General features: G+C 35.6%; 1 long non-coding RNA gene across 1 annotated transcript; it reads right to left on the reverse strand.

The window, feature by feature from the left end:
* On the reverse strand, positions 1-19,764 carry LOC139121970 (uncharacterized). The gene is made up of 4 exons (XR_011549374.1): positions 19,513-19,764; positions 1,101-1,276; positions 611-711; positions 1-108 (listed from the first exon to the last, which is right to left on the reverse strand). It is a non-coding gene; the product is annotated as an uncharacterized lncRNA (long non-coding RNA).
* Between the last annotated feature and the right edge of the window lie 1,638 nt (positions 19,765-21,402).

Genomic DNA, 21,402 nt, shown 5'->3' on the forward strand with positions numbered 1-21,402 from the left:
TGAAAGGAAATATTCAACCTTTATAAACTTTGGAGCATTGTAAGTTTCACATTGGTAACTACTTTACAGCCAACGTTGGACTTCCAATAACATAAAATCTAGTATAACCTAATAATATGAAAAAATGAGTAAAAAATATCTTGTATAATATGACTAACCGACATGTAGGCAAATCATGTCTTTCTTTTTTCATTTTGAACTGATTTGAAAAGACTTTTGATCCCCAACTTGGAGGCACAATGCATACACCTCCACATCAAAATTACTGGCATTAAAATATAAAAAAGACTTCAAATCTTTACTTAGTCGAACTCGGACCCATCCTTAATAAAACCCCTTTACTACAATTTTTCTGCATCAAAAGGTTAATTAAACCAAAACTGACCAGAAATTCAGGCATTTTAAGTTCCTCCTATTTTACAGTAACTGGTTCCAATTGAATGATCAGCACTGTGAGACCAGAACTTGTTCCAAACTATGCTTTACCAGGTACTCTAGCAATTTTAAAATCACAAGTGTTCCTCTGTGTTAAAGAAATACACAAAGTTAATGCACAGACAGATGAGGGACCACTGTCGATGGTTTATGGAATGAAAATTAAGTGTGTTACCTGTCAGTAGTGTTTACTCTTCCAGCTATCAAACATGACACTGATTGACCAAACTTGCAAGTATGTCTGACCAGCCACTCCGTTTGCTGAACTGACAACTCCTGAAATCAATAAGTCAAAAAAATCAATCAGAAGGACAAGAGATTCATTAGATAGAACAAAAGTAAATACATCTAAAAAGCTCTTCAAAGTATTCAACTTTTCATTGAGCAAAGATAACATGATTATAACAGGACTTGTGAGTATTTTATCAAGGTTACAAGTCTGATACCATTATATTAAAATTGCATATGTTATAAATTAGTCCACGCTATCGGATCAACTTTAACAAACTTTGTAGGAAGGCAACTACTTAGTAAATCATCCCTTTTTGTAAGTAATCCGTTAACAAGTGCCTTCTAATCCCCTGTTTGTAAAGAATCACACTGCAAGATAGAAATTGTCTGTCCATTCTAAGCTGATAATTACTGTACAGATGTTTGCAACTTACTGTGCAGTTTAGAAGATCGATAATGTTACAGTTGAGTCGAGACTGTGTAGTTCACCTCAGCTCAGCTCAGAGCCCATACTTGTACAGAACCTGCAGCCAGTCTTGGTCTGGGCTTCAGTTTAGAATCTTGGTGACGTTAAATTGGCCGCCCGATATGCTGCAGTCTCATTGGTTCTCTGTGGTGAAAAAGAAACTTTTCAACATCATGAAAACAATTCACAAAGCTGCTTTCAACTTCTATTATATCATGTTATCATGGTTTACAACTTTAATTAATAAACTAAAACTTTCTGTATGGCAAGATATACCATACTTTCTTCAATTCTTCAACTTTCTACAATTGTTTTACACTGTGCAATAACCTGTTATGTGTAATGAATTTTGAAACTCCAAAAGGTAAATATTGAAAGAGATTTTGCAGTGCATCAATGCTTCACAAGTTGTACCGCATTTCTAACAATGTGCTTAGAAATGGCCATTTTGATACGACAACTCGTTATCTCATTAACTTTGTGTATGGAGGCAGTTCAGTTATTGACCCACAATACCATGGTGTCTGTGTTATTGTTCCATATAAAAGCTGGGTTTGAATGGCAGGTATGCCCAGGCTAGGCTAACACTCTCAGCCCTACAAATCCAATTTACTTGGGTACAATTTTTGGTCTCCACTCTCACCCGATTTCAATGGGATTTCAATGGATCTAATCAAGTTTTACACAAGGAGGTCATCAATGAATTCACATCGTGTCCAAGGCCATGTTACTGCTCTTTCTTGTATTCACCTTATATCCATGGTATGAATAGCATGTGGACTGTTCAAGCATACAAGAAAATGAAGCTAGACTCCTTTCACACTGTCAGTTCAGAACAAAGACAGAAGTGCAAGAAACTATGAAGTAATTCACTAACTGAAACTGCTCAATAAGTTTCTGTTTTTGCTGTTTGAATAAAATTCACTTTTCATTTTGATATCAAGCCATGAGACTTACAAAAACTTACGGAGAACACTCAGGAAATTGGATAGTAAAGTAAAATGTGCAAACTGTATAGTGTATTTGACATCAAAACACTGTAAATAGTTTTCACAAACTGAATGATACAGCAATAACAGTTCAAGGGTGTGGGTTTTATTGTATACTCATGCCAATATTCATATGTCCTAGTGACATTTACAATAATACCAGTATGTAAGCTGTCATATTTTACAGTGAACATCCAGATACCCTTGTCAGACATCAGTAATTTTGAGGTGTTTCTGAACAAAGCTTGCGTCTTGCAAAGAATTGCCTCCAACTACGATGCAATGATGCTGACAATAAACTTTGAAGGGTTTCAGTAGAACAAGGATTTTTTACTTTAGCAATTATTATAAATCTCCTGATTATCCCATGGTATTTTATTGAAGTCTGTGTCATTTTCTGTACAAGCTCACGCCAACATTTTAAAAGTAGTAAACCATGGTGTAGCTTATTCTGTTATGATATAATAGCAAACCACCTCAGCAACAGGAATACCACTCAGTTTTGACCAGTTCACTTCATACATGTACCTGGTATATGCACTCACTATCACTCATGCATATAAGTCATGAAGTGGTCAAAATCTTGTGGTAAACTGTCGTTTGGTGTGGTTTATTGTACGTACCACTCAGTATGTACCTAATGACCAACAAAATGGATTTAACTTGAATACTTTCTTCCAATGCTATACAACCTGTACAATGTTATGTCTACATTTTTACAGTTATGGTAAACACAGTATTCTTGCAGGTTTCAGTTACTGGCGTGCTTTTCTAGCATGTGTGAACCTTACAAATCCCAAATGAAACTGAAATGTTACTTGTTATGCCATGAAATAAAGAAATTTGTTTTACAATTGTGTTGAAATTTTCTACTCTTAATGTAATTCTATACATAATATATAACAAGCGACCTAGCGGCCGATATAGCTCCGCTGTGTTTATGTAGAGAATAACTATTTTTGACACATGTTGATGAAGAAGGTGGAAATCTTTGATAGCTCAATGCAGTGGCCAGAGAACTGCAAAAATACACAATTGAAGATTTCATCATACTTTGAATATATCACATTGGATCATCCCTAAGAACATGTCAACGAAAGCTATCTGATGAGTAGTTTTTTGAGAATAAAATTTTCTGACCAAAAATGGCAACAATTGCCCCCAAAAATAAAAATTGCAGATTTCATCATCATTTCAAGAAATATCATTTAGTTAATCTATAGAAACCTGTATACCAAATTTCAAAGCTATCAGATGAGTAGTTTTGGAAATACACATTTTTTGACCAAAAATGGCAAAAATTGCCCCAAAATTACAAAATTGCAGATTTCATCATAATTTCAATAAATATCATTAAAGTGATCTGTAGAAACTTGTATACCAAATTTCAAAGCTATCAAATGAGTAGTTTTGGAAATACACATTTTTTAACCAAAAATGGCAAAAATTGCCCCAAAAATACAAAATTACAGATTTCACCATAATTTCAATATATATTACTTAGCTCATCTGTAGAAACCTGTATACCAAATTTCAAAACTATCAGACCAGCACCTTTTGAGAAATACATTTTTTGACCAAAAATGGCAAAAATTGCCTTAAAAATGCAAATTTGCATATTTCTGCACAATTTGAACAAATCTGAAATAGATCATCCCTAAGGACATATGTACCAAATATCAAAGCTATCTGACTGGTAGTTTTGAAGAAGAAGATTTTTAAAGATTTTTTTACCAAAAATGACAAAAATTGCCTTAAAAATACAAATATGCAAATTTCACCAAGATTTGAACAAATCTAAATGAGGTCACCCTAAGTAAACTGCATATCAAATTGCAAAGAAATCGGACAGGCGGTTTCAGAGAAGTAGATTTTTTTACCAAAAACAGCAAAAAATGACCCAAAAATACAAATATGCAAATTTCACCACGATTTGAACAAACTTAAGTAAGGTTACCCAAAGTGAACTGCATATAAAATTTCAAAGCAATTGGACTTGCGGTTTCAGAGGAGAAGGCAATTCTTGACGGACGACGATGACGGACGACGACGACGACGGACTTCGACAGACGACGACGGACGACGACGGACAACGACGGAAAATCAACCTATTTGATAAGCTCCGCGTCGCTGACAGCGGAGCTAAAAAAGAGAACAGCAAAATACTTGTACCATTTTGACCCAGCCTGCTTTCATGTCAATGGTCAGGATTTGCTATTACATGTACAATAATGACAGAAAAGGAATGATAATGTAATTCATGGAGCCAGAAAAGACCTCCAAGATATATTGAACTACCAGTCAGTAACTGTTAAAGTGTGGAGGATATTAAATTGTCAAACACAACATTGGCAGTGCACGATGAATCATTATTAAACTGTCATTGAATTGCTGTCAGGGTTTATACAGTCAAACCTGTGTATAGTGGTCACTCAATGGACCGAGAAAAAGTGACCACTATATGGAGGTGGCCTTTCTATAGAGGGTGGGTGTGGCATTACTTTCTGTGCAGGTGGTGCGCTAAGTGGTGAATTTAGGGAAAGATAAAAGCAATTATAAAATTCCATAACATAAATCTGTTAAAAACATAGAACAGCTATTTAGTTTCTGAAAGCTTGTAATGCAGAATGTAAAATCAGTAAAAGTAGACTTATTTCGTGCTTGCCAGTCTGAGCATTTTTTGATAGAGGTCCTTGAGAGTCAGATATATTGACCATTATATACAGGTTTTGTACCAAAATGGAGCAATTCCATGTGACCCTGACCACATAAGAGAGGTGGCTGTTCTATAGAGGGCCTTTAACATGTAAAATGCCACTGGACTGCCACAAAGTGACCACTATAGAGAGTGACCCGCTCTGTAAGGGTGACCACTATGACAGGTTTGACTGTATCTATTATAAATCAATATAAAAGTTCAATAGCGAATGAGAATTACTGTTTCTTAAATTGCTCCAAATCTGTGCCAATGGTTTATCTTACTAACCACTCACGAATAAAGACATGCTATGCCAATAAGCATTACATGTACAAGTACTCTTCTTATATATTATAATATATTATCCTTCTTATATTCTCGTTATATGTGAAAAGTTATCATATGTATGGGAGCTGATGGTAAGACAAGCAGTGGCAAAGCATTATAATAACAGCTACATATCCTTGGTAGTGCTCGAAATGCTCTATGGTTGTAAGCTAAGAATGTTAAAAGTTTTCCAATATAAGACTGTACAAACTTGATTTTGCAGCATAAACAATTTCATGTTCTGTGGTACAGTAGCTTAAAGGAGGCACATTGTAATCAGTAGCCCCATGGTTGTGTTACGATGTAGATCACAGCAATAAGGTTCAATGATAACCAATGCTACAGACATTTGATTGGTAAACTGAACTACCAAGTACAAGTTTTAAGTATCCTTTAGTCATTCTGATGCCCAAAAATATGATATAATAGACAAGCGATCAGCTATGCGTATATACGACCTTCTGATTATAATTTCCCTGTCACCATACAGTATCAAAACCATCTCATTGAAATGAGTAGCCTTGACCAAATTATTCTTGGCAATACTTCAAAATGATAAGAATTGAACATATATTAAAAGCTATTCAGCAAATTCAATGTCCTTTTTCTGTGGCATTTATATTCTGTATAGTAACACTGACACAAATAAGAAAATGTTGAGATTCTGGCAACAAAGTGCACCAGTATATCGAAGTTGAGGATTTGTGAAATATTGGTAACACCATGCATGATTGTTTTGCATCAAAGAATTGTTAAGTCTTTCAGGTTCAAAGCTGCCACTGAAAGATAACATTGAGTAGCTGACTCAAGGACAGATTTTCAGACTCTCAAATTTTTACACTTCTTGTCTGATCTACCACTTATGGGGCTCATTTCCATGCTCTTGGAGTAAGAAAAATTTTCATTGTCAGAATCATTGTCCTAGTCTTTTTAAAGTCCTGTTATAGTGTTAATACAGGGGTGGCAACCATTTAGACTTTTAAATATCAGTAAATGTAAGGTACAGTAATTTGTTTCTCTAGTACTAAAATTTGCATGGTGACCCCTGATCTTTATTCTTGATTTGGTAAGAGTATGGTTAAAAGTTTCATTGAAGAAATTTTGAGGAAAAGCTAAGTCTTTCACTTTCAAGGAAAATACTACCTTAAGCTGTGAGAAGAATGGGGAAGATCTGGTAAATAATGTTGGCAACAACAAAAAGTTTTAACACTCATAACACCATGTAAATAACCACACAAGCTCTAGTCAAAATGTCTTGTTGATTACATCGGATATGCAACATTCAATCAGACAGGGTAACCGTTTGCTTCATAGTTAAAATACAGAAATTATATTTTTTCAATGATAGACTGTTTTGAGTGAAACAGCTTTGGCTTTCTTGGTCACCCATGATGAAAAAAATTCATTGCCACAGAGCATATATCAATTCTAAAAATTTCTTTCTGATGTACTATAACCAGAAAATGGACAGTGATTGCACACACAAAAATTAGCAACATTCACTCAATCTATACATTTGTCATGCACTATGAAGTTGTATCATGCCTATTCATGAGATTGCAAGAATAGTCAATTCAACGTCGTCAGCAATTTTTTAGTCTCTCATTGTTTGTTTTAAGTCACTGAACTTTATGGAGTGGTGCTGAATAAATGCAAATAGTATAAATTATGCATGTGTGGCAGAAAACAATTGGGTTGACATAAGTAAGCCTCCACCTGGAATAACCCATTTCATTTTGACAAATTGGACCTTGGACAGTCTGGTTTACACATAACTGGCACATAGCATATCTAGCAAAAGCGATGTTTACCACTGAGGGCGCACTCACAAAGCAGTAAATGCATTCTGCTCCAGTGGCATTAGAGTACAGGAGCGTGAATCTTGCTCAGGTCTAAACTCACAACCAATGAACCATCCTAAAATCATGATGTCAGAACCCTAGCCATTCCGCAATAATGATATCTTCTTACTTAGGAAGATGACTTCTCATCAGGAGGGACGTACATCAACTTTATACTATATTTTTATCAACTATACTATATTTTTGAGAACACAGATCTGAAAATAAAGGTACTCGGAAAGGGTTGTACAATTAATTCTGTTGATGCCTCGTTGAATTGGCACAGCAACTCTAGAAGTACAATCTCTGTTATTCATTATATGCAACTCAGCTGCACTCACATATCATTGTATTTTTTTCATTTTGACTTGAAAAAAATTTTCATCGGCCCTAATTTCTGTCAACTAGTCTTTATATGTACAATGGTACCCGGTATATGGCATTGTGCTCTTGGAACCTGTAAAGTTGGTTAGTCTGCTGAAATTCAATTGAGAATTAAGTTGTTTTCATTATGTAATAGAATAATTGTTATATTCTAAAAATTACAAATCAATTGAGTTTGGTGAAAAATTCTGTATCCTAGACAAACATGTGATTACATAATATGCCAGTAATCATGACTTTTTTATTATGATTTGTGAACATGAACTTTGAAATGGCAAGCAAAGACTACTTATGTTAAATGGAACAGGAAAGGGGTGATGAGACTGTAAAATTGTTACCATGTCTGTCAGATGGTAGACTGGAAGATCTCTCGCTTGGGGGCGCCCTTCTCCTCCCAGTATTTTGAAAGAGACACTTTCAAAAAAAAAGAGGCACTTTCCAAGGTGACTGACACTGGAAAAATTTTTGGGATCTTAACCCAATCACCTGATCTTCCTAAATCTATTATTTATGATCACAGCCCTAGATGTACAGTTTTCACTGATAAATGAAGCCAAGTACATGATTGCATGATATAGTAAATTTGAAAAGAGATAAGTTGTTAAAAGATGATAACCCATGACACTGTAGTAATACACTCAAATTCAGCAAGTTCTTTATGGGGTATTGAAGTTTAACCTATTATATAAATTTGCTCTCTGTTCAACCTAATGTGGAATATAGACAGGGCATTTCAATCACAGGCTGACCAGATATCATCATCAGAATCCATAAATCAAGTCCATAAGGCATTTATTAAGTAATCACTAACACAATCACTCTTTCCTCCTCAAGCCCACTGCAAAATGTGATAAGTTTTTCAAAACTAATGCTTCAAAGGAGAAACTTAGATGAGTCACAAATTGAACATACCTGCCTTTATATATTCTGTGATCATATGGTGATGCGCTGACATACAATAAGTTATGAAAACATTTCATTTTATGATTGGGTGGATTTGAATATCTCTTAACATTTTGTATCAAAAGACATCATTGAGGTAATATGCGCCTTAAAAGTGAAACACACTTTTGCTCAAACTTTCCTAAATGAAACTTCTGATCATTATCTTAACAAAGCAAGAATAAAATTCAGGGGTCACCTTGCAACCTTTGGTTCTAGAGAGACAAATTACCTATGATTTCCCAATATTTGAAATTAAAAGTGGCCGCCATCCCTATATTAACTGTGTGGGGAAAAATGAAATTTTTGATTTTCGAGAAACTAAGACGGTGAAAACTTTCTTTCACCAAGAGCATTACAGCAAAATGAGCCCCTACAAGTGGTAGGTCAGAAGAGAATTGATAAAATTGGAAAGGCCAAATTTCTGTCCCCTAAGCACGTTCTACCTTACTGGTGCAAAAAAATTTTTCACTTTTTTTTACTTATTCAGTAACAAGTACCAATTAATCAAACAACAGACAGGAGCTTCACATGGATGCCTTCATTTCTGATATTTTGTATTTATAACAACTTTTCTACGGTCTGCGACCATGTTTTAAAAAGTTTTAGATTGTTTTGACCCTAGTGCTAAAGGAGAACATTCTTTGCTTCACAACAGCAATAAAGAGTTGCAGACAACAATTAAATTGAACAAAGTGGCCTGTAAAACATCTGCTGGTTTTTCTTATGTCATTGTATCCGCCAATATTTTGACTGAGTTTCAGTAGTATAGCACTGATCTCAAATGACGTCATTTTTGCTCTCATCAATATGCATAAATATTTGTCCGCATTTTCTGCATAAATGACAAAAATAAAAGCTGCTAGTGTTACAATGGCTACTTACTAAAAGTCACTCTAATTCATATGAATTTACAGCTCAGACTACAAGCTGCAACAACTGCCCTTTATGCAACAACAAAATTATCCAAATTTTAGGCAGCATTGTCCGATGTTACGTGTGTGTAGTAAGGATTTAAAACTGAGAGTTTTCAATTCCTGTACATAGCGCTCGTTGGCAATGGCTATTGATATAGTGTTATTGCTAAATGGCTTCCTTTGAAAATTGGATTATGATAATAAATTTGTTTAGATATAAAGCTCATAAACTACCAGTACCTGCCCCTTAACAAAACATACAAGTTTGCGTATACCACAGTCAACAGGTTAATTGAAACAGGTGCAAATTACATTGGAACACATTCAAAGTCCCTCTGCTTTCCTGATAATCTGAGAAAGAAAGGAGAGACTTTAGTACAACAAATATTGCAGCCTGCTATCCTGAATACCTGTCTGGTTAAAATGTAAAACCATGAAATTGCTGCTTGAATCTTGCAAACCTGTGAGGTATTTAAATTTCATATCACTTGGTTGACCCATGGAGGTACCAGAGTTTGATATCATTTAAAGACATGCTTATTGCAAGTGTTCTGTACAATGTACCTCCATGGTTGACCTATTCCAGAAAAAGAACATGTTGAAATGTTGATGAACTTTTTTCTCCATGCTGACATTAAAATTCACATGTAAGGAAATCTGTAAATCTGGGTATGAATTATACATTTGTAAGGAAATCCATTATTTATTTGGTAGACTAAAGGATCATTATCAAGGTAAATCTCCTATAGTTCCACAATGTAATTTGATCCTGGATATTTTCTTCATACAAACACATCAGTGGATGAACTAGCTTACCAGATTACTGGTCGAGCAGACCGCATATGTCAAGTCTTGATAAAAAATTAGAGCACCAGACCATGGAAACCAGATTGGTTTAACTCTACCGCACATTAACTGAACTAAAATTTGTTCATACAGTATTAGTACATGTAAGGGAAGCTGAATGAGTTGGAAGATCACAGTTACTTATGTGTCTTTAGTTACATCCTGTATCTCTATGAACTTACTTTTTTAGTGAATCTGTAATATAGAGATGAAAGGTTTATTACATACTGTCATAGTAAGGCTGACTGCATCACAAACAAAATTTTCCTTCCCATTAACTATATCTCCTTGACGATAGCAGCAGCAATACAAGAACTTTGTGCATGTTGTAACACTTGAAAAGGGGATGACCTACAATAGCTAGTTGATGGCTACAGAGCATACCATTGGCAGTTTAATTTTACTTGCATATGACAGTTTGTAGGGTATCACTATACCAGCCTTGCGATAATGATTTCAGATCGATAACAACCCTTGAGTTTATTTGTTTGTTTTGTGCATGACACGGTTATTGTCTTTGTTTGTAATATACATGAGTGCACAACAATATACCAGTCACTGTGCAATAGTGGCTTCTTTGTACAAGAGTTCATGGTTACGTAACACATTTGGTATTCACACAGCTCATTATAATTCTTACAAAGAGTGTTAAGAAATGAGATCTGGTCAAAATCTTGATTTCTTTCATTTTCTTATGATATGCAAGGACTAAGAATACAGTTGAGCTTCATGCTATAAATTCTTAACAAGGAAATTAAATATTTGGAATGGTTCAAAATATTGTGCTATAGCGTTGTGTTAGTGTTAATCCCCCACACTGCACATGCAACAACAAGACTTAGCTAGAACGATAGCAAGATTGAACAAAGTCATTATCTAAAACCCAAAGTTATTGTTTAACCTGACCCTCACTGTTATTGTACGCATCTCTCGATCGTTTTCCAGTTATGTGTCTACACAGTTACGATACTGATTTTGGCGTGATCAACAGTAACTCGGTTTTATACAACAGTGTTGTTATCTTTGTCGATCAGCTATTCTAAGCTCTGTTAACAGATCTCATCGGATCTCTAGTAGACCTGATAATGGTATTGACACTTGTTGGCACAAGTTATGACAGTTTTATTAGTACAGGCGTGTGTCTACCGTCTGCGGCCCCGGGTCCAATGTAACTGTTCCATAGAAAAGTCTACGTTAAAACTTTAAAGCATTACTTGACTGATACTAAATGTGATTAAAAGAACATAAAAGAAAGATGGTTGGGCGTCCTTTCTGTCGTTGATGTCTACACTAAGCACAAATTACGATGTACCTCTTTCAATATTGATATCGTCTGCTGACACAGATTACAAGGAAAATTTCAGAACGTTAAACTGGTCAAGATGGAAGGCAAATACCACTCGACTACTGGTAATTGAATATTCTGATTAAATAACTAAATTATAATGTTAAAGGTGACAGGAATTGTGACAACTTACCGCAGCTATGCACCTGTGTATGCCGTTACCTTTTTTCATTGACGAACGACAACACAGCTGCCTGAACCCTGCCCTGCCCTCGACCAGATTTCAAAGATGGCGCTATTTGAAGTTGAAACATGCCAATACGCATGCGCTGCAGGTGATGTTTTTTTTACTACAGTGAGTAAAAGTAGTAAGCAGTGAAGTGAATGTGGCGTTACGCAGTAAGTTCCCGCAGAAGATGCAAGTTGTTTGGTTTAGAGAAAACAGAAAAAATAGGTCGCGCAAATATACCACCAGTTTTCGTTAGCTTGTTTTGTTTGCTTTGACAAGATTCAGGTTATGATTGTGAACGGAAAATGTGTTACAGTGAACAACACCAAGCAGGGTACACCTGGACCAAGTCACCTGACGCACAGGACATAAAGCAGATAAAATAACCCAAACCACTTTAAGACATGTTTTTTCACGGCGGTTGGTTTGAATAGACAAGAAAGAAATAAGATAAATCTAGGTGTCACAGCAACAGCAGGGTCATTTCGATTGATCTTGATCGGTATAATATAATATTCCTCTCAGCTGTCAGAAAAAGTAAAATACAAAAAGAAGGAACGGCTTGAGTGCTTGGACAGTATAGTACGGGAAAGTGCCGGGTCATTATACCTGCCTTGTAAGGCTGCTTTTGTGTGTTTAGGGATGCTTAATATATATATATATATATATATATATATATATATATATATATATATATATATATATATATATATATATATAATAATAAAGGATATTTATTGTGCGCCTAATCTCGCAGAGCTCTAGGCGCATGGCTACAAAAGAACTCCCATCAGTGTGAAGATTTAAAAAGGTGTGTTTAAGAGTAGAACGAAATGATGCCACATATTATATATATATATATATATATATATATATATATATATATATATATATATATATATATATATATATAATATATATATATATATATATATATATATATTATTTCTCTGTTAAAACAGTAGAAATGGAACGCTATTTCAACCACTGGCATTACTTCTTATTTGAGAGCAGTTCAACTCAGTTCAACTGACATCTTCGTATATTTTTAAGAATCCTGTTATATGAATGAAAATAGTATCATATACGGTGATAGGCAATCAAACACCACATGAACTTTGAGTCAACACCTACAATAACTCTAGGTTTTCAGTACTGTTATTCAGATGCCTTGTGGGCAAAGTTTCGGTGTACACAGTATAAGCGAATATTATGTATAGTTACCCAAAAAGAAAAATCAGAGAGTGCATGAATCGAAAACATTTTGCGAAATCGATGATTATTTCTCATGACTACGTAGCAACTAAATGCAAATGTTTTCGCGTATTTTTACATCAGCCACTCAAAGTAACAAACCAATTAACTTGGGGGGAGGGGGAAACCGTATCGAAAGTCCATTGACCTGCATATGAGGTTATTTCCATCTTGAGGGCCAGCAGCTACCAAGCGTGTATGGACTTGTTCTCAATTAGCATCGAAAGGAGGCTTCGCGATCGACTTACATGTATCAGTATCTCAGCGTAAAGAATATCATTATGAAAATTTCAGCTTGTAGCAAACATAAGTGACGGAAGGTATTTGCGATCTATGTATATCTGTCCTATAGTCTGCCTCTCTTTCTCTGTTTAGGGTATGTTGTCACTTTCAGCTTGCTAACTGAATTAGAGCAGAGATTAAAATTTACAACACCCTGCATATTGAAATTGCTCTTTACGTTTGTATTTCTGTTGCCCCCACCCCACAAATACTGAAGACAGACAGATAAATCAAGCTCTTCTTTCTGTATCGGCACCAGCCATTTTATCTCGTTAGAGTCATTGACGAAATAAATATCCATCGATAGATATTACTCTGTCTTTCATATGCTAGGTCAGAATGTATGCATAATTTTAAAAAATATACTTGGTTTAAGATTTTTAATCCTTCAATAAGTTGACGTTCAATATTATCGTCCAACGATAAGTTGTTAGCATTTGTTCTGGATTTGGAATGATTGCTTGTGTAAGAAGACGTGTAGATAGAAACCACAAAATTATCTTCAAGCAGTTAAATCAACTGCCTTTTCTGGGCACTGTTTTCTCAAAACAGATATGGATTTAATTTACAGGAATAATAAACTTGCGCATTAGCTGTTCCTTATATCAAGGCGATTAATTTGATCGAGAAACTTTAAATTCACACATAAAACTGATCATGATCAATGTATCCTAGATTTTTGTAAACGAAGTGTTTGAATTAACGACAAAAATATCCAATGGTGAAACAGAAACTTCCCTGGGTTGACAAGACTACCTTTTACTGACAGAAACTTTGTTTGGCATATTATCAGCAGGAGAAGGGTTCACAAAACGAGGTACGAATTGACAACATTATATTGTCAGTATATCACTGTGTACAGTAGACATTGATGCTCAGTGGCTCGATCGTTATGGGCACAATTTAACCAGTCAGAAATTGCTTTGAAAAATCATAGGGTTTTAGTGAAACCATGTACAATGCAACTTGCCACGTTACGCTGCATGCAAACAAATCCATGAAGCGTGGTAAACCATAGTTTGCTCATAAATATTAAACAATTGAATGTAATGATCCAGTTAAAGCGACACCTCTTCCTGGCAGCGATGCTTAATTCGTAATATTTCCGATCCATGGCAGATTTTGGAAGCAACGGTTTTTTAATTGAAAACGATATACCAATTCAGAAAATAGGGAAAAAACATTTTCTTACTTTACCGAATGCAAATATAACCTACAGTGGTCATCGAATTTCTTCAAACACGTAATACGCTGAATTGTCGATTTTGAAAGTTAATCTAGGAACTTACATTTCTCCTTCGCTTGGCATGGGGCTGCTTCAACAGGAACGAAATAACAACCACTCCAGCGATGCCGTGCAAGTTTCAACAATTACAATGAGAATTTCAAACCGTGAAATATCACCGTAAACGAATGGGGTGTAGATATATGACAACGTAGATACCTAGTTGGCGTACTCAGGAATGTTGATTAAATGATTAGTAGTTCACGATATCATCTGAAAAGGTTGATTAATGACATCCAAACTGAGCTTCATTTCTCCTCACTTTTCGTTTACAATTCCGATTAAATGATGTCAATGAATTTGCTGACCTGGTAATAATTAAATTTGTGAAATTTAAATGAAGTTGTAAATCGACTAAAACTTGGCGATGTCTCCTTTTAAGGTGACCAACAATTAAATTGGCGCGAAGTTCAAACCCTGACGGTTAACAAGAGAAACAATTGACTCGCCCAAGGGGAGGTTCTTTGTGGTACTAGTGAGTGTTTTTTTTTCTTCTGAAAATCGATTCAAATCAACGAATGTCAATCAAAGGCTTGCAGTTTGGCATCTTTTGAGGACACCTAATGATACTGTGATGAATGGATGAGTTATAGCACAGCTAGTGAAAAGGATGTCTATTTAAAATCTATTAAAATGAATGATAACATTTGTAATTGTACAAACGTCTGTGAAGAACACTCCCATTTCATTCATTACAGCTTACAAAAGTATATAACGTTAGCAGTGTTTAGTGCTCGCAATTGATGTAACTTGGTCTACAATGAATTTTTCGACAATGGATTCAGTATCCCCATCCTCTGACAAACTGACTATTTCCACGCAACAGTATTTTGCTGTGAAGTTACGTTTTTAGAGAAAAAAGGTTGGTAAACGAAAGGATTTTCATATATAGTGGCAAAATAAATTACATGTTCAAGACAGCATATATATAAATCGATGTCTTAATGCAATAATTTCACGCAGCTTTAACATATGATGAAGGGGTCTTAGCTGAACGTAACGATGGGAAAGTGGATCTTTAAAGTGTGTGTGTGTCTGTCTGTCTGTCTGTGTCTGTCTGTCTGTCTGTCTGTCTGTCTGTCTGTCTGTCTGTCTGTGTCTGTGTGTGTGACTCCAAATATAAACAAAGTAGTAGTAAGCGCGGTTATGCAAACAACAATGATTTATGTGTTGATTAGGAGAGATAATACGTGGCCCGGAGTGTCGTATTCCTGTATCACTTTCCGCTTTAGGGTTTATAATCCTTGTTAGCTTTGCTGTCTACATGTATGCAGAGATTAAATGCACACAAAAATATTAAGGTTCTTCTTAACGCACCAGGATTGCGCTAGTTCTCTGAACCGTTCCCAAAGGCTCTCTCCCAGGAATGTGTCAAATTTCACACAGCAATTTTGAATATCGATATTTTGTTTTACAAAAACGTGTCGGCCTCTTTCAAATGATAAAACCAAATTGCTTATTTAAAAAGTTCTATAGGCAAGGATTAAGCATAGGCAACAGCTTAATCAACTGGAAAGTTGCAACCGTCACAAAGGAAAAACTATTGATCAATCACAGGGTGTGGGCGATAATATGGTGAATTCGTTTCTCTTTCATCTGTCTTATTTTTCTGCTGGCTGGGATTCCTAAAACTCAATAGAGGGACATTTTTAATGAGTACAAAAATATTCTGTATATATTAGACTTATTGTAGTTTCAACAAGACTTTCATCTCAACACTCCAGCCTCTGCTAGGTCGGTACAGTATCTTGGAGGCAATTTCAAAATACTTCGAACACCAAGAAGGACGATTTCACATGATGTAAAAGGCAGTTAAACTTGTGACAATGAAAAAAACAACCGGATTTCCATGAACGAATGTCAGTACATGACCCTTTTTGCATGTATTCTGTTGACAGATTTTCGTCCATAGTAACAAGAGCTTTAGAGTCACTGTGGCAATCATGGAGGTCGAGCGTCGTAACTGACTTGGTCTGTTTTCAACGAATTCTCGGCCAATCTTAATCGAATTTAAAGTTTGATTTTGAGAATATTCACTTGACTTCGACTCCGAGCAGAATGTAAACTCGAATAACTCTTAGAATTCGTACAGGACAGTTAAGAATCTGAGTTTAAATGAAACCTCCACTACATGAGTGTCAGACAGTGCAACCTGAGTATTGTTAACTGTGAAAAGTGTCAAGCTATCTATTGTCTGGTATTCATGCTAATGAAGCTAGGTGTGAGACACGTTCATCGTAAAAACATCGCACGAAAAGACGTGTAAATTACTTTCAGTTGATTCAATTGTATGATGACACAGAATCATTACAAATTCGTTGTAAAGTTCAAAGACATCTTGAGGGGATATTTTCTTGTCGACGTGCGGACACCTTAATGGCCATTGACCAAACTACCACATAATTTTACAAGTACATCGATTCGATTTCCGTCATCCTGTCATTGTCCTTTCATTTTTGAGAAAACTCTGCAAAATTATTGTTAGTTGCATCTCGTAGCAGCCTATATGATTTATTAGTATAAGAAATTGTAATCAAACCCGAAAGTAACATTTTTAGTGACCTAAAGCGCCTGAAGTTGACCATAAGAAGTTGACCTTTCCTTAGATTCAAGCCCAATCATCAAATTGTTGATCAAGATGACCGATCAACCACATTCAGAATCAGTTTCTGTGGGAACCCAGAATGAAAATACAATCTTTGAGAAACGCTTGTTCAGATATTTAGAAACGGTTCCGTGGTCCGAAAGGCATGTCACAGAGCAGAGCGCGTAATGAACAAAAGGGCCTATCAAGTGCCTGCTTGCAACAAATTGAATTAAACTCATACAACGGCATTGGTCTTTCATGTAGCAGCGAGCAATGCTATTGGTCAGCATGGGAATCGTTGGCGAGTTAATTGTGTTGTCGTATAGAATGCTTTTCAGAGGTGTCAGACCATTGAAACTTGTACATACTTGTAAAGTGAACCGTACTTTCAATTGCACGCTGCTTTCAAGTGCTGCGCAACGACACTTTCAATTGTCAGATCCTAAATCTATGGACACGAATGCCAAAAGTGATCTGCAGGGACTAAAACGAAAATACAACACTCAACCACAACTTAATTTTCATATGCTTACCAGAAGCTCACTTCATCATGGTTCGAAGATCTAGCTATTGTCGGAATACTCGAAATGTCAGTATCGATAGGATGAATAGCCCAATTATAGGCTAAATGTTAGAAACCTACCCGAGCAATTTCCCAGTATCAGTGACTAAGTATTTTTACACACAGGATATGAAACTTTTGAAGTATCACGTTATGACGGTAACAATAGTAAAGTGACATCGAAGATTCGCTGACTATATCCAATGACACATTAATTATATATCTTCGGTAAATTGCACTTGGTTAGCTTGATCACAACCTGCAAAATCTGGTCAATTTTAAAGTAGAAGCCTCCATATGCAAATTTGAGTAGTTGCGTGGTATTCGACAAGTCCTCCTGTAATGACCATATCAAACGTTAAAGTGACCGAAGCTTGAGGATTGCAACAAATATATAAATGTCCCGATAGTTCCATGTTCACTGTTTAATCTGTGTTTGCAAGAAACACATCGCCAGTTATTTAATTACAAGTTAGTTTTCTAGTAATTCGAATCAGTCACATTGGTCCTAATCTTCGCTATCCGATATTCTAATATAGTTAGTATGTCTTGTTGTTGTCGTTGTTCTTGTTGTATACACAAATTCTTGTGGAACTGAAACTGTCTGACACTTCAATTAAGCCTATTGTTTATCGTGCGACTGTGTGATTCTATTATTAGAGACCACATATAAAATGTTGTATGCTATGCTGTTTTTTACGCGTTTTTTTACGTCTAAATTGTAAAATGCATATGTTTGTTAGAAAGTTGTTGATGACATCGGAACTACAAAACTGTCAACAACGAAGGCGGGAAATCACTCCAACTTATACTGTTGGCATTGGTTCCAATAGATCTGATTCACTGTAAACATCGACTCACCTCGACTGATACTCACAATTCATTTCCACACATTTCATTCAAAAGCAAAAATCGAGAAAATTGTTACTAAAAGAATTAAAGCAAAGTTCACATCAGTGTACAAGAACCCGAAAATGCAAATAAAAATTCAAGATGGCGGCCATCACCAACCTATTAACTGCTCAACAGGTACTTCTTCAGTAAGAGCTTCGCAATAGATATACAACAGAACCAGTGATCGTATGCATTACAATTACTTTCTAAATCCTTTTGCCCCTATATTTCAATTGGTCAAGACGATTTCATAAACAAACACAGTTTTGATGATACCTACGACAAGTTTAAATTGTCATTGTTGCTTTGCAACCGAATAAGAAGTACACGTCAACGCATTTCTGTAAAACTTTTGCGGTCAGAAGAACCCACATTTTATGGTTAACTTTCTTCATAAAGTTTGAAATGCGCGTAAACGTTTCTAATTTTTGATTGGTGTGTCTGCCATATCATTTCCAAAATAGCAAATAGCATAAATAAAACGATGATTATGAAACTGTAGCGGTAACTTTAAGCCACAGTGGACCCCATAAGTCAAGACAACGTACTCTTGTCTTGCCTACCAAACTCCTACGAACTGGCTAGTTAGTACATGGATAATGTGTTAACAGTCACTGAACTATCCTATAAAACCTTGATATTTTTGTTAGTGTCAGTTACAAACTTGTTCATAAACGGATTTAGAAACTACATCATGTTTTGAACACCACGCAGAGTAATCCCGCTAACATCTTAACATTTTCAGAGATTAATGTTGCAGATCGAAGTGCTTGAGATTAACCAGTAAGCCACAACACAGTTGTTGTAAAGTTGCTTTTGCTGAACAAAAATTACTGAACAAACGAACTCGGATTTGAAATTAGATTGGTAAACTTCTTGAAGATATGGTTTAACTTACCTCCACATGCCCAGAAAGCATGATTTGTCCATGATCATGTCTTCATATTTAAGGAAACGAAAAAGAGTGTATATTGATGCGTCAATTGACGTGTGAAGAAATATATATGACACTTGTATCACTCTTATATTGCGGTACAAAGTGAGACTGTTTAACTTACCCTTTCCATTGTCGTTGTACGTGATTCAAGAAATAGCAAACATGATTATAGAGTTCTCAATACATTCACATTCACCTCTCCTGTTCAAAACTGACGTATCCGGGCAAGTCAACATTTTCGTTCATATTAACCGTCAATGAATTCCTGTGTAACCAGCCTGCCATGGCAAAGTCAACGTGCATCGTAAACCTCTACTAAAGGTCTATAATTTAATGTTCCACCCGGACAAACCCATGCATAGTAATCAGAAGTGCATTATGCTACAAACAGATCTTGAGGCATGTAACTTAGAATATGAATGAAAACCTGCGCATGAGCATAGACGTCCATGACCCAGTAGGGGCACGCAATTGGTCGATTGTAATTCATCCTAATCTACCTCTAAAATACTCCTTCCTATTAACATTAAAAGGATTTTAGCAAGCAGACCAAAAAAGACGCAAACAACTGTTACTTTCGAAATTATATTCATATTTTTTATTCAATCTTACAAGTTTATGATTTTATTTGTCTTCCTAGGTTTTTTCTAATACTTATACTTGCAAATCTGTGACGTTATTGCCCATATAAATTTGTTTTTCCATTTCCGTATTTCCGAACGAAAATTCAGTTATCGTCGCAAGTACAAGCTGTGTTTGCGAGTCGACCTATAGCTAGTTTACTCTGAGTTTTTGAGTAGAATCATCTGTTTAAAATCAGACGTTTCCTCCTTTGCGTGTTCTTTGTTGTTCTTGTTAACCGTTTCGAGGCCTTTATATGTTCAATTTAAAAGTGGAAATGTCGCCATCTCAGTCTGCTTTGATTTTAATCAGATTTTTAAGAAGAACGAATAAATGTATTTTACAAACAGACCAAACATGATGAAAATACATCTAAGTTAACAAGGCTTTAACATGCACATATAAATTAAGGACTTTCAAACTTACAGAAATTAGTGTATGTTTTCTTTCAGGTCCAAATTTTCGGTTACATGCATAACTAGGCCTATACCTAGTTTTATGACTCAATGTACGATGGATCGAAAGGAGTTAATATACATCGTATGAAGTGACTGAAAACATGGAGACAGAAAAGGTAAAGAGAATAACGAGATCATTCGTTTAAAATCAAAATTTCATCAGCCTGTTCATCCATATTGTGTTCGAATTAAAGGCCGTTTCGAAAGCGTTCCTTTCAAAGTTACACTAAGTCTTGGAATACTTATGAATTCGAGATGTGTAGTTGAAGACATATACCCCATCTTTCATTTCTTCTTTAAACTATAACATATTGACGGCAAACGAGCGTGTTCTCTTTTATATTCCTCAAAATCGAATTAGTTGCATAATTTATTCGATTGGTTTCCTATAAGATGTAGGCCTAACACTATTTAGTAAGAACACTACCCATTCGATGGTGAGTTGTAACGTTGTCTAATACCTATGTCCAGAGTGTAAGGGGACGGCATCAACGTCAGCATTGGAAAGAAGTAGAAATAAATATCTTTTTGTATGTATTTACTGATGACATTATTTATTTACGCATGAATTCCATGTCTTCACTTCATGCTTTCACTCTGCCAATGAGGGCGCTATGACCTCGACTGGTTCGATCACACTGAGTCCAGTCCATTGCATTGACAGCACCACCCCCCTCTCCCCCTCTGTCTATGATTGAACTATGATTCGTCCATCACAGAGTCTCTCTCTGCAATTCAATGTAAACGAACAGTTATGTGTGAATGCAATGTAAGGGGCGGGGCAGGGCTGTTTTCAATTACTAGTTTTCGGTGTACATATTTGATGTGTAACTGTTTTTATTGAGTCCGTTTTGCAGATAAAAAACGCTATTCAATTAGATATAAAATTTGTGTACTTCACACAATCTTTGAAATTGAAATGATATAAATTT

The sequence above is a fragment of the Ptychodera flava genome, chromosome 21, assembly GCF_041260155.1.
Source record: "Ptychodera flava strain L36383 chromosome 21, AS_Pfla_20210202, whole genome shotgun sequence".
NCBI classification, from domain to species: Eukaryota; Metazoa; Hemichordata; class Enteropneusta; family Ptychoderidae; genus Ptychodera; species Ptychodera flava.